Raw genomic sequence first — 15,728 nt, 5'->3', positions numbered from 1 at the left:
TCACGAACCGTGTGTCCATTTGAAAAACACGGAGACATGTCAGTGTTTGTGGGAACGCACGGATCACACGGACACATTAAATTCAATGGGTCCGTGTAAAACACGTGCCGCACACGGATGCTGTCCGTGTGCAGTCCGTGTGCCGTGCAGAAGACAGCGCTACTGTAAGCGCTGTCCCCCCCACGTGTGGTGGTGCTGAAGCCGGAATTCATCCCTTCTTCCCAGCAGCGTTCGCTGGAGAGAAGGAATGAATAATCTTTTTTTTCTTCTTCTTTTTTCTTTTCCCTTAAAAATAAAGTTTGTGCGTCCCCTCCAGTCTCCCATCCGCTGTGTGGCCCCCCTAACCCCCGCCACCGCCCCGCTTGCCAGGAAATACTCACCGACACCCAGCTCCAGCGATGTCTCCTCTCAGCGGCTGCAGCCCGTGCTGTGTGAGCGGTCACATGGTCCTGCTCATTACAGTGAGGAATATGCGCATATTCCTCACTGTAATGAGCAGGACCACGTGACCGCTCACACAGGGCCTGCTGCCGGCGCTGAGAGGAGACATCGCTGGAGCTGGGTGTCGGTGAGTATTTCCTGGCAATCGGGGGGGAGGGGGGGTGCACAGGGGATGGGAGGCGGGAGGGGACGCACAAACTTTATTTTTAAGGGAAAAGAAAAATAAAAAGATTTTTCATTCCTTCTTTCCAGCGAACGCTGCTGGGAAGAAGGGATGAATACCGGCTTCAGCACCGCACGCAGGGGACAGCGCTTAACTGTAGCACTGTCTCCTGCACAGTCCGGGTGGTCCTCAGTCGGCAGACGGGCGGCACACGGCTGCCGCACGTGTGCCACACTGATGTGCTACGTAACCACACGGACACAGATAATTCCAGTACCGATTTTTCCGGTACCGGAATTATCTGGACGTGTGGGACAGGCCTCAGTCAGTGACATTTCCGCCATTATTTCCCCTCACTACTGGCACAATTACCCCGCGCTGCAGGGGCGGACCTACCGCCGGTTCAACCGATGCAGCTGCACGGGCGCCCTTGCAGGCAGGGGCCCGGCTTTCTGCTGCTTCAGTAGACTGATGACAGCACTGTATTAGGCCGGGTTCACATTGCGTTAGTGCAGTCCGCTCAACACATACGTGAACGGGCTGCTGTAACGCAAGTGCCGACTTGTCACATTGCTAGCGCAGAGCATCTGCTAGCTCTATCTGCGCTAGCGGTGACGGACCCGGAAATGCTGCAGCCCGCGTCTCAGGGTCCATCACTCAATGACGGCACATGGCTAGCGCACGCTCATTGTGGGGGCGTGCGCTAGCGATGCGTCCAACATTGAATTCAATGGCGGCGTTACTGGACTGCATTATGCCGCGGTGTAACATAGTCTGTCTAACGGACGCCATTAAAGGGAACCTGTCACCCCGAAAATCGCGGGTGAGGTAAGCCCACCGGCATCAGGGGCTTATCTGCTGCATTCTGTAATGCTGTAGATAAGCCCCCGATGTTACCTGAAAAAGGAGAAAAAGACGTTAGATTATACTCACCCAGGGGCGGTCCCGCTGCTGGTCAGGTCGGATGGGCGTCTCCGGTCCGCTCCGGCGCCTCCCATCTTCATTACAAGACGTCCTCTTCTGATCTTCAGCCGCGGCTCCGGCGCAGGCGTACTTTGCTCTGCCCTGTTGAGGGCAGACAAAGTACTGCAGTGCGCAGGCGCCGGGCCTCTGACCTTTCCGGCGCCTGCGCACTGCAGTACTATTCTCTGCCCTCAAGAGGGCAGAGCAAAGTACGCCTGCGACGGAGCCGTGGCTGAAGATCAGAAGAGGACGTCTTGTAATGAAGATGGGAGCGCCGCAGCGGACCAGAGACGCCCATCTGACCTGACCAGCATCGGGACCGCCCCTGGGTGAGTATAATATAACGTCTTTTTCTCCTTTTTCAGGTAACATTGGGGGCTTTTCTACAGCATTACAGAATGCTGCAGATAAGCTCCTGATGCCGGTGGGCTTACCTCATCCGCGATTTTCGGGGTGACAGGTTCCCTTTAACGCTATGTGAACCCAGCCTTAGAAGCGTACAAGTGCTGGCCGGCGTCCCAGTATTGCAGACACTGTGCCGGCTGTGTCTGCTGATCTTACGTCACCTGCGCGCCTGTGTCACTCTGCCGGTGAGGAGAGATAGGTCAGCAGGGGCCAGGGCAGGAGGTAGGTGATGGGGCTTCATCCGATTCCTGCTTTCTGCAAAGGCTCTATCTGTACTGTGAGATTTATTGCACCATTTTAGGCTAAGTGCACATGCTACGGATTCCATTGCGGAATTTTCCGCTGCGGATTTCCAAAATCCGCAATGAAAAACCGCTGCGGTTTTTACTGCGGATTTACCGCGGTTTCTTTTGCGGTTTCCTCTGCGGGTTTTCACCTGCAGATTTCTATTGGAGCAGGGGCAAACCCGCAGCGGAATCCGCAGAAAGAATTGACATGCTGCGGAAAATAAACTGCTGCGTTTCCACGCGTTTTTTTCCGCAGCATGTGCACTGCGGATTTCATTTCCCATTGCTTTACATGGTACTGTAAATGCATTGGAAACTGCTGCGGATCCACAGCTGCGGAAATGCTGTGGATCCGCAGCAAAATCCGCAGCGTGTGCACATACCCTTACACTTACATACCGATTGAGTCACCGGGGTCAATGTCATTCGGGTCAGCGTCACTCAATCTGTATGTAAGCTTAATCTGTAGCAATAAATCGCCCCCCGCTGTATATAGGGGGCTCTGTGTGCTCATGCTGTATGTAGGGGGCTCTGTGAGGGCTCCTGCTGTATATAGGGGGCTCTGTGAGTACTCATGCTGTATGTAGGGGGCTCATGCTGTATATACTGTACGTGGGCTCTGTGAGGGCTCTTGCTGTATATAGGTGGGCTCTGTGAGCGCTTCTGTTGTATATAGGGGCCTCTGAGGGCTCTTACTGCATATAGGTGGGCTTTGTGAGCGCTCCTGCTGTATATAGGGGGGCTCTGAGCACTCTTGCTGTATATAGGGGGCTCATGCTGTATATACTGTAGGTGGGCTCTATGAGGGCTCTTGCTGTATATAGGGGCTCTTTGAGGGCTCACACTGTATATATGGGCTATGTGGGAAATCATGCTGTATATAGGAGACTCTTTGAGGGCTCCTGCTGTATATAGGAGACTGAGGGCACCTGCTGTATATAGGGGGATGTAGAAACAAAGGATTTTTCCGGCACAGGAGTCCTTTTTAAATAAAATAATTTTCTTTATTCAGACATCATCAGTAAAAACAGTACATACGGGGGGACCCCCAATGCCTGACACGTTTCGGACCCATTAAAAACGGTCTTTTCTCAAAGGCATACAAACATAAAATGAGCAATTCCTTTTGTGTTCTTATCCACTGCTGCAGCACATGTGATTAATTAGAAAGACTGTCACCTATTAACTATTTATCAACCATTAAATTGTTCATGGAGTGCAGTCCTAAAAAAAACAACAAAAAACGCATGATGATATCCTGATACCACAAGAACAGTGTGTGTGTGGTTTCCAATCTCATGTGCATGTTAGGCTACTTTCACACTAGCGTCGTGTGACGGACAACCCAATGCGTCGTTTTGGATAAAAAATGCATCATGCAAAGGTGCCAGCAGGATGCGTTTTTTCTCCGTAGACTTGCATTAGCGACGCATTGCGACATTTTGCCACACGTCGCATCTGTCTTGCGACGGATGCGTCGTGTTTTTGGCGGTCGCATCGCACAAAAAAAGTTCAATGTAACGCATGCGCGGTCAAAACTTCGCCCCCTCCTCCCCAGAACTCACAATGTGTTGTAAAACTGCATCCGCTGCCCACGTTGTACTAATCAATCACACTGTCCGTCGGGCCTACGGTTTGCGACGGCCCGTACCGACGGACTAGTGTGAAAGTAGCCTTAGATAAAGATATCTTTATAAATTCATCAATATGAACTGGCAAAGCTGAAATTATAGTCAATGAAAAAAACAACCCCACCACATAAATGAGTTATACAAAAAAACTTACAACATAATTCAAGAGACATAAAAAAACAAAAAAAACAACTGTTTTTATCATCAGAACATTCTCAAAAAAGTGATCTAATAAAAATACAAAAGGTCATTCTTATAATTAAATCCTTCTGGGAAGCATGCATTCATGGCCAATATCCAAAAGGCTTCCCGGCAAGGAAGTGGACGCTCCCAATCACCTCCTCTGGTTGATCTGTTTACCCTTTTAATTCCTTTGACCTTTAAACTCCACCATGTATGTCCAAAAAAAGTTTGGATAATCCTGAGACCTTCTTGCGACTCACAGCAGACCCTGAATTTGCGGGGGTAATGTGTTCACTTAACCTTTTTTTTAGAATCTAGTAGTACAACCTATGTAATATTTATCACATGCCACATACGTCGCCATGTAGATGACCTTGTGTTGTATTGTAATGAACATAAGTTTTTATTCTGTATTCCTTGTGAGTGATATTATTAAATAGTGATGAGCGAATGTACTCGTAACTCAAGATTTCTAGAGCACGCTCGGGTGTCCTCCGAGTATTTTTTAGTGCTCGGAGATTTAGTTTTTCTTGCTGCAGCTGAATGATTTACATCTGTTAGCCAGCATAAGTACATGTGGGGATTCCCTAGCAACCAGGCAACCCCCACATGTACTTATGCTGGCTAACGGATGTAAAACATTCAGCTGTGGCAAGAAAAACTAAGTCTCCGAGCACTAAAAAATACTCAGAGGACACCCTTTTCAGCTAGTACCAGGAGAAATGACCAGCCGACTGTGCTTCTCCTGGGGCCCTGTGCATGGTTGCGGGAGAGACCTATTTCTCTTGCTTTTTCTGGTCGCATCCCCACTTTTAGGGGCCCCTTTACAAGGGCAAAGTCTGTGGATAAGTAGATCTCTTGGTGTTTTAGTGAGGGGGGGTTCTATGTGCAGCTCATCAGATTGTACCTTATAGTCACAGTGGAGATGGTAATAACCTAGGCTCCAGAGGCAGGGCCGCCATCAGGGCATGACGGCCGTGACTGGCGTATGGGGCCCGGTTGGCAGAGGGGGCCCACATCGGGCCCCGTCTCATCTGCTCACCGAGCCCCTACCGGCAGCCGCAGGCTAACCGGGCCCGACGCTGCAGCTGTTTAAAGCTATTGACGTGCAGGCGCGGGCCCGCACGTCAATAGTTAACAGCCGCCAGCCAATCTGAGGCTGGCAGCTGATGTCAGCTGCAGCGTGCGTGCATGTCACAGGCGTCTGACGTCATTGTCAGTCGCCGGCGAGTGCACGCTGCAGCTGCGTGGAGACTTCGCCCGCCGCAGGAGCACGGCCAGGTAAGAAGAACTTCTTTCTTTTTTTTTTTTTTTCTTGAGAGCGGCGATCCGGGGGGCCCAGGGAAGAACGCTGAACACAGGGGCAAAGTGCTGGACAGAGATGGGGCAGAGTGCTGGACAGAGATGGGGCAGAGTGCTGGACAGAGATGGGGCAGAGTGCTGGACAGAGATGGGGCAGAGTGCTGGACAGAGATGGGGCAGAGTGCTGGACACAGATGGGGCATGATTGGAAACAGATGGGGCAGAGTGCTGGACACAGATGGGGCAGGATTGGAAACAGATGGGGCAGGATTGGAAACAGATGGGGCAGGATTGGAAACAGATGGGGCAGGATTGGAAACAGATGGGGCAGGATTGGAAACAGATGGGGCAGAGTGCTGGACACAGATGGGGCAGGATTGGAAACAGATGGGGCAGAGTGCTGGACACAGATGGGGCAGGATTGGAAACAGATGGGGCAGAGTGCTGGACACAGATGGGGCAGGATGGATGCGATGGAGACAGATGGGGCAGGATGGGGAGATCATATGGGGCAGGATGGGAGAACATATGGCTGGAGCCTGGAATGAGACACACGGGGGCTAGGATGGCAAATATTACCATAGGGGCTAATTAAGGGATATTATTATTGTAGTGATGCATTTATTTTATTTTTTGAGTATACTGTTTTAAATGGGGGGCGGTCCTGTTACTGTGTAGAGTGATACTATGTCGCCTTCTTCATGTGGTGTAATGTAGAGGCTGGGAAAATTAAGTAATGTGTTCTACAAGCGGAACTCGAGATAACTGTGTTATTTCCTGCAGAGACGAGTCCTGGCTGGATGAAGTGATGGCGGTCTGTGCTGGATGAAAGATGAAGGACTTCACCTAGAGACGTCACTGGTGAGTCAGTGTTACCTATACACTGACACTATACACTGTATACTATATACAGAGGTCCTGTGTACAATGTCACCAGTGATCACTGTATTACCTATACATTATATACAGAGCTCATGTGTATAATGTCACCGGTGATCACTGTATTACCTCTACACAGACACTGCATACTAATTACAGATCTCCTGTGTATATTGGCGCTGATGGTGATAGTATTGTGGGTTTTTTTTATTACTGATCAGTATTGTAGTATTCAGTCATTGGTGGTAATATGTGGTCTGGTCATGATGTAACGGTATTTGTTCCTTGTATTTTATATTATTCGATCACTGTGGTGGTAATATGTCATCTGGTCATAGTGTTGTGGTATTTGTTCCTTGTATGTAGTATTATAGGTCATTTTAAAAATTGAAAAATAAATAAAAATATACCTAAATTGTATTGCATATTTTAACAAATATTTAATAGGTTACAGCAGAGTAGGGCCCGGCCAAAAGTGTCTACCGTGTTATGGTGGCGGCTTAAAAAATATTTTGGCCAAAACAAAAGCTGCTGGCTATATGTGTGATCTGGTGATGGGAACTGTCAATGTGTGATAGGTGAGAAGTGGAGATTTTCCAAGAGAGAGCGGTGGGACTGTGGACAGTTCGAGGGGTGGAGCCTGGAGGCGGGGCTGGGGTGGAGCCTGGGCGGAGTCTCAAGGGGCCCCCGAAAATTTTGACAGTATGGGGCCCCAAAATTTCTAGTGGCAGCCCTGTCCAGAGGTGCCACAAATATCCAGAGTGACGACCTGGGGAATACGTTGTGTACCTGCATTAATGGGGAAACTCCCGCTGGAAAGTTCCCAGGCTGAGAATGGCTAACACCCAATACAGTCCGATCATCCTAAAACTCCAGGTACCAGAAGCATACTTCCACCTGATGTTTTTGGTGGACACCCATACATACTCATTCACACACAGGTCCGAACCTGAATGTTTATTTCCATGCATGCGTTTGCCACAAGATGGTGAACTCTTTGAGGAACCGACAACAGAGGCGTCCCCCTGTGTCACCAACCTCATACCCCCACTACACACAGAGGAAACCACTACCCTCCCCTGACCACTCCTCCTAAGCAGGGCTGTGGAGTCGGTAAGCCACAGTTCCGACTCCGACTCCTGGATTTGATCAGGTTCCGACTCCGGCTCCGGCACCGACTGCTTCATAAATGGCCAATTCGTAACAATAAATTTACTGTTGTCAAATATTAACATCGTGCTTATTCAGTTTCTCACCATCATATAAGTAATCAGACCACTTAGAGCAAAAACTATATTCATTAGAATACAATTAGAATATAGCAAATAACTTTTATAAACTTTTCTAAACTCTTGTAAGTAAATATGCAATATTATTATTATTATTATACATTTTTATAGCGCCATTTATTCCATGGCGCTTTACATGTGAATACGAGGTAAATATAGACAAATACATTAAACATGAGCAGATAACAGGCACGTGGGTACATAAGGAGGGAGGACCCTGCCCGCGAGGGCTCACAGTCTGCAGGGGATGGGTGATGAAACACTAGGAGAGGGTACACATAAACACTGTTATGCAGTTAAGAAGACATCTATAAATTTGTCCTCAGAAAAAGTATTGCCTCTGTCAGATCCTCCTTCATGGATGCCCTCAAATCTGATCTAATTATTTTGAGAGCAGAGAACAACCTCTCTACACTAACTTGGGTTGGTGGCTAAGCAGTAACCACTCGGGCAACATCTCTGACAATGTCAGGATACAGAGGAATCGCTTGTTGCACTGTTATTTTTTTATTTTTGATGAACGGTCAAATTTCTCAATTTCTTTTAGTGCACATGAAAAATTCTGCTGAAATGTACTGGCTGTGTTCTTTGTTGGGGATGACTCTTCTATGCAGGAACACTTTGCACGGTCCTTGTGATCCAAATATTTTTCAAAATTAAATTCTTTATCAGTTGATGAGGGTGAAGATGTGGCAGGACGACTAAATTCTTCTTGTTCCTCCTGACTGTTCTGCAACCCTTTCATCCTTACTGCTATTTCAAACAGAGCTTCTTTTCCTTTAGTTAGCTGTTGATCATCTAGAAGAATCCAATGCATTGGGTCTACATAAACAGCTGCCAAAAGAATGTTATTTTGTAATAGTAGCTCCTCTCTCAGATTCATTGATGTAGCAATGCCACTTGCAATTAACCTTCCTCTTTGGGACAGGCGAAACATCAGGTTTTTCCACTCCTTTAAGAAAATACATGGAGTTAAGTCCTCTGCTTGTAATTTTTTAGTCACTGTAAATGGGTGCTCTAGCAATTTTTCCATCTCAGTCACCTGATTCCACTGACTTTCATTGCATCAGTTGAGGGTTAGCCATGTCTACAAGAAAGGTTTTCAGTTCAACCAAGCGCTGAATCATTTAGTAAGTCCTGCCCCATCGTGTGGCTTGATCAATAATTGCCCCTTTTCCAGCACGTCTCTTCAAAATTGAGTCAACTTTAGGGGTTCTGGCAACAGTAGCCAATTTTCTCACCTTGCCAATCAGTGCAGAAGCATGTCCTTCTTGCAGACCGTCTCTTATAGCCAGCTCTAGCGTATGCACAACACAGCGCATGTGATGAATGAAAGAACGTATTGACACAGTTTCAACAAGATCATCTAAACTATCATGTTGCTGTTCATCTGAAGCAACTTCAGTTTGCTCCTCAGTTACAATACTGAGTTCCTCTATTTCAAACATTTCTGTGTCTGTGGACCCAGAATGTTCTTCTAGCTGCTGGTCACCATCATTACTCTCATTCATTAGCTTAATAGTACTTATCATATTTGAAGCATTATCAGTTACGACAGAAAGAACTTGCTCTTTTTTAAGTTCATAGTCTTGCAGAACCTTTTCCACCAAGACCTGGAGAAACTCACTTTCTTGATGAGCTTTGGTGTCTTTTACTGCCAATGTCTTGGTAACTATTTAGTTTTTGTCACAAACCAATCGGACATTGATGGCAAAATAGTTCACTCTGTGATGTGTGCAGGCATCCATTTTAAGAAACAGAAAGCGTCCCTTGAGAGTTTTTTTAAGTTCTTCCTTTTGTTTAAAAGCTTCTTCGATTACTAATTTTCTAATACTCTCTCTCTCTCCAGAGAAACACCAAGCTTGTGGAGCGCCCCCAGACACAGGGCCACAGGTTACTTGGTACCGGTCCTTTCTGTCTCAGTTCTGGGGCTGTCACGGTGGCTGGACCCGGTCCGTGACCCTGCTAAGGGGCGTCCAATAAAGGATGATGGTGCGTAGTGCGAGGAATAACGAGGACACAGGGTTCAGTTTGTTTACCTTTTACTGAAGGTTTCAGGATCCTCAATCCAGGGCACTTTCAACAGGGCTGTCTGAGACCGGCCGGTCCGAAGGCACATCCAGAGAGCGGAATTCACAACAGTCGCCCCTCTCCCACGATTGCCTCCTATGTCCTTCTTAGGTGTTGTATGGTAGACAGCCAACCTGTAATTAACTGTCCTGCCGCTGTTTGAAGTAATGCGTGGAGACTGTTACTTCTTCAGTGCTCCGGCCACCGGCTATGCGCCTCAGTAGGATGTTGCCATTCTCGGGGCACGAATCCTACTGGATCTCCTTTGTGCTGATCTCGTTTCTCACTGTTCCACAATATCCTTCCTTTCTTGTCTCTTTCTTAGAATACCGCTGCAAGGTAGTGCAGGCGCGGTTCCGTAACAATCTGTCCTTTCGCTAGGTATCTGCCAGATTTCCCAGTTCTGACAGGTTCTCCCTGGAGCTCTCCCAGGCTTCGTTCTGCCTAACTTCCTGTCCGACCCCTAGTTTTACCAATGTGAGAAGTGGCCGAATAAATAAGCCTTTTGCTCCCCCTAGTGGCCGGAGTGTGAAGTGTAGTGTGTGCTTGGTGATACCTGGTCAGTAGAACTCCTTTAGTGCCATCAGACGTCCCATAACTCCCCTTAGTGGCAGAGAGACGTTACTGCAACGACCAGATCTCTGGGGCGCTGCACTTGCGGGCCACTTCCCCATTCAGACACGTAAAAGCTGGTCGTGAAAATAATGAAATAGGTACACTATCCTTTACAACAAGCTCTATGATCTGTTTTTTAAATGTATCTACTGTCATTGTCACAGTAACTTTGTCACTGACAAAATATCTTGCAACTGATGGCTGCAAAGTTCTCTGCTCCTTTGTTTGGCTGGAAGAGCTGGGCACTGGTTCGTTGGTTTGGATGCAGTCTTTCTCATCCACTGCTTTCAGTACTTCTGGATGAAAGCGCTGTAAATGTCTCTTTAGATTAGAAGCTCTGGTAGGAGCATTTTTATCTTTGCCTGAATATGCACTGATCTTGGCTTCACAGCATTTGTTTTTTGTCTGGATCATTTGTCATACACTGACAGACATAATGTTTTCTATCTTGAGTGATGGTGAAATATTCAAATACAGCTGATTTAATGTGACGCTTCTTTGACATTCTCAGGTTTTTAATTCTGCATTCACAATCCAAATGACAATTGTTTTTCCTAAAAACAATTGTACAAAATTATTGCCAGGTCGTACAACTGATATAGTGGTCAGTAATACTGTTATTCCTCATGTACTCACAGTTAACTGATGCAAAGTTTGTTGAAAGGATAATACTTCTTACAGTATTCCTCTTCTGAGTAGCAGCTGTGAGATGCTTGGAAGACGCACACCAAACATCTAAACTAGAGGAGGAGCTTTACTACTAAGAATTTGCAACACATTTTCACTTTCAGTTTCATACATTGTAAGTAGGGGGGTTGGGGCAGCATGAGGTTAACCAAGTATAAGATTAGATAAGGGCGGTGGAGAACAGTGACACACAAGAAGTAAGAAATGTCTCTATCTCCAGCAGAACTGCTTATCACTGTTGTTCATAGTTTGATAGAACATATATATTTGAGTAACATTTATAAAATTCATATGAAAGTTCAATTATGAAATATTAATACATTTATTTTAAAGTCGGAGTCGGTACATCTAATAACCATGTATAAGTATATAAGGGGACAATACATATATCTCGCTGAGGATCTGTTTATACCAAGGAAGGTGACGGGCACAAGAGGGCATTCTTTGCGTCTGGAGGAGAGAAGGTTTTTCCACCAACATAGAAGAGGATTCTTTACTGTTAGGGCAGTGAGAATCTGGAATTGCTTGCCTGAGGAGGTGGTGATGGCGAACTCAGTCGAGGGGTTCAAGAGAGGCCTGGATGCCTTCCTGGAGCAGAACAATATTGTATCATACAATTATTAGGTTCTGTAGAAGGACGTAGATCTGGGGATTTATTATGATGGAATATAGGCTGAACTGGATGGACAAATGTCTTTTTTCGGCCTCACTAACTATGTTACTATGTTACTATGTTACATTTCTACCGACTCCAACTCCAACCAAAACTAACTCCGACTCCACGACTTCGACTCCACAGCCCTGCTCCTAAGAGGACTCTGAGACTCAGGGTTTACTTGTGATGAGGGTTGTGTCTTGCCCTACCCCCTGGCAGTTCCTTAGCTACCACCAACGGAGACAAAGGGGTAGGTTGGAGAAGGCGGCAGAGATCGTAGCTCCCGGGCAACAGTCCTTACATGACTGGTCCCAGCTGACTACTTCCCTGGACCGCCAATCTATGACCGGTTTGTGTTTCTTCAACCAAGGGAGGTCTAAGGGTATGTGCACACGTTGTGGATTTGGCTGCGGATCCACAGCGGATTTGACGCTGCAGATCTACAGCAGTTTTCCATGCGTTTTACAGTAGCATGTAAACCTATGGAAAACCAAATCCGCTGTGCACATGCTGTGGAAAATTCCACGCAGAAACGCTGCGGTTTATTTTCCGCAGCATGTCAATTCTTTGTGCGGTTTCTGCAACGTTTTACACCTATTCCTTAATAGATCTTACCCACAGGCCCACAAGAATCTCATTCAGGGCACAGAATGTTTAGTTCAGAATATATAAACTTTATTAATATATAGAAACTACTTTTTTATAAAAACATAAAATACAAAAACTTATGCAAGTACCTCTATTCCAAAACAGCCTTGATGTGTGCTTAGTAATTGAACCCAACCAACATGCTGACCTTGATGTAAGACAATGTCATAGGTCAGATTATTGCATAAAAATGCTATATAGGTTTTAGGTATCGTATTGTAAGGTGACTGCTTGAATGTGAACTCTCTAAAGTGCAAATGTGCTGAATAGTAGTTTGCGTGCTAGGGTTTAGCTGCAAAAGAACTATCATAGTACCATGCATAAATATGCAAGAGCCGGTACATACCGCAACTTCTGTGGCACCTGCCTCAATAGAATATACCCATATAATGCGCACGTACTAAACTTAACAAGATGGTAAGTGTAGAGCCCAGAAAAGCATATTCACCTCACTACAGCACGCTCAAGGAAACCCCTACGCGCGTTTCGATCGTATCTTCATCCGGGGGCGTCTCCACGACTTCGACTCCACAGCCCTGCTCCTAAGAGGACTCTGAGACTCAGGGTTTACTTGTGATGAGGGTTGTGTCTTGCCCTACCCCCTGGCAGTTCCTTAGCTACCACCAACGGAGACAAAGGGGTAGGTTGGAGAAGGCGGCAGAGATCGTAGCTCCCGGGCAACAGTCCTTACATGACTGGTCCCAGCTGACTACTTCCCTGGACCGCCAATCTATGACCGGTTTGTGTTTCTTCAACCAAGGGAGGTCTAAGGGTATGTGCACACGTTGTGGATTTGGCTGCGGATCCACAGCGGATTTGACGCTGCAGATCTACAGCAGTTTTCCATGCGTTTTACAGTAGCATGTAAACCTATGGAAAACCAAATCCGCTGTGCACATGCTGTGGAAAATTCCGCGCAGAAACGCTGCGGTTTATTTTCCGCAGCATGTCAATTCTTTGTGCGGTTTCTGCAACGTTTTACACCTATTCCTTAATAGGAATCCACAGGTATAAAAACGCAGGTGAAATCCGCACAAAAACTGCACAAAATCCACGGTGAATCCGTAGGTAAAACGCAGGGCGTTTTACCTGTGGATTCTGCAGAATCCGTGTAAAAAAAATCCACAATGAAATCCTCAATGTGTGCACATACCCTAAGACAATGGGAGTTAGCAGCATACCCTCCAAGACGTAGCACGAAAGGGACTCTTCATGATGAGTCCCTATACGCAGGTTTATATTATCCACAACTTGGGTCACCCTCCCCTGGCTGAGTGGGACACAGTCAATTGCCTGAATGCTTAGGGGTCTCGCCAGCGTCCTAACCCTCAGACCACGGGTCTGGACAAAGCGAGAATCCACCAAATTGATTCCAGCTCCACTATCCACAAGCACCGGTATAGTCTCAGTTACCCCACCAACCACCACTACAGCAGGGATGGTGCACTGAGAAGAAAAGATGGAGGAAATATACACACCCTGGTCGCCTGCCTCCACACGAGGTGTGAGATGGCGAACGTACTGTGGTGCAAGCCGGGCAGACATTGATTAAATGACCAGTCTGCCCACAATAGAAACATGCCCCCATACCACGGCAAACCGCAGGCAAACCCTGTTTGAGACAAGACTCCTCCCACCTTCATAGGTTTGTCCGTCTGCACCAACGTGTCCTCCTCCCCAGAGTGGACAACAGAGGGCAGATTTGGTGTATGTCTCTCCCTGGGGCGTCTATCCACCCGAATAGCAAGGGCCATGGTGGCTTCTAACGACCCGGGAGTAGTGTACTACACCAGAGTATCTTGCAGTCTAGGTGACAGACCCTGACAAAAATGGCTCCTATGGGCAGGGTCATTCCACTGCGTGTCAGTGTCCCACCTTCTGAACTCTGAGCAGTACTCCTCAGCCGGCCAGCCCCCCTGATTGATTTTGCGGAGTTGAGACTCAGCCAGGGAGACACCATCAGGATCCCCATACATAAGCGCCGACCGCAAAGATGGTGAATCGGTTGGCAGGGAGCAGGTGCAGGATTGGGAATCACATTTGAGAAGGAAGACTACTATCCCCACACGCTGTTCCTCACTCCCTGAAGAACGAGGGTGGAGCCTGAAATATAATTTACAGGTCTCCTGAAAAAAACAAAAATATCTTGGGTTCCGGTTGAGCCTGCACATGAGCCGAGACCCAAAACCTGACAAGTGCTGAAGCTGCTGCACCACCTGATACCGCAACTCTTTAAGCTCATCAGTGAGGGTCTGGATTAGTTAGGCAAAGGCCTGCAATTGAGTCATGATTCACTGGAAAAAAAAGTATCAGGCGGTGATAATGGCACATATATACAAAGTGACCCTAACGAGGGGGGGGGGGGGGGGTTGGTAAGCGGATGGCACAACACACCAACAATGGGATGGAAAATGGGGAAGGCCCTACCAATAGGAAAATGAAGGAAAGGACACCCCTGATCACAAGCCTGAGCCTGTCCCTGTACTCCCTTAACGCCCTAAGTGGGTCGTTCCCCCCCCCACCGCCATCAGGATACCTCATTCCTAACTGTCACCTAACTCTGCCCTGGCTAGTGCACTTGCTGGCGGGGGGTGCTAGCCTTATCTACTGCAGATATTATCACACGGGGATAGTGACAAACACGAAAGGGACGAGGAAATGAACACTTAGCTTTCCTGGCTGCAAAGAACCGCAAAGCAGAATAAAGGCACCAGGATAATGAACCCTGCAGAAGCACCACTGCACCCAGAGAGGTTCTTACTTAGGCTAGGTCACTGAAGATTGCTCTATCACCGGCAGTCAGCTGATGCATCAGGTGACCATTTAAAGGGTGGTGGGAGAGGTCACCACCCACATCAGCTGACCTAGCCACACTGCAGTTACTGCTCATTGCCATGGGGGGAGGGGGAAACTGATATTAACCCCTTCATGACCCAGCCTATTTTGACCTTAAAGACCTTGCCGTTTTTTGCAATTCTGACCAGTGTCCCTTTATGAGGTAATATCTCAGGAACGCTTCAACGGATCCTAGCGGTTCTGAGATTGTTTTTTCGAGACATATTGGGCTTCATGTTAGTGGTAAATTTAGGTCAATAAATTCTGCGTTTATTTGTGATAAAAATGGAAATTTGGCGAAAATTTTGAAAATTTCGCAATTTTCACATTTTGAATTTTTATTCTGTTAAACCAGAGAGATATGTGACACAAAATAGTTAATAAATAACATTTCCCACATGTTTACTTTACATCAGCACAATTTTGGAAACAAAATTTTTTTTTGTTAGGAAGTTATAAGGGTTAAAATTTGACCAGTGATTTGTCATTTTTACAACGAAATTTACAAAACCATTTTTTTTAGGGACCACCTCACATTTGAAGTCAGTTTGAGGGGTCTATATGGCTGAAAATACCCAAAAGTGACACCATTCTAAAAACTGCACCCCTCAAGGTACTCAAAACCACATTCAAGAAGCTTATTAACCCTTCAGGTGCTTCACAGCAGCAGAAGCA

At 46.9% G+C, this 15,728-nt stretch overlaps 1 protein-coding gene across 1 annotated transcript in view; it reads right to left on the bottom strand.

The window, feature by feature from the left end:
- LOC138666512 (zinc finger protein 721-like) overlaps positions 1-15,728 on the bottom strand; it is a 620,944-nt gene that overhangs the window by 87,503 nt on the left and 517,713 nt on the right. The window lies entirely within an intron of this gene.

The sequence above is a fragment of the Ranitomeya imitator genome, chromosome 2, assembly GCF_032444005.1.
Source record: "Ranitomeya imitator isolate aRanImi1 chromosome 2, aRanImi1.pri, whole genome shotgun sequence".
NCBI lineage: Eukaryota > Metazoa > Chordata > Amphibia > Anura > Dendrobatidae > Ranitomeya > Ranitomeya imitator.
This window is presented reverse-complemented; position numbering and strand designations above follow the sequence as displayed.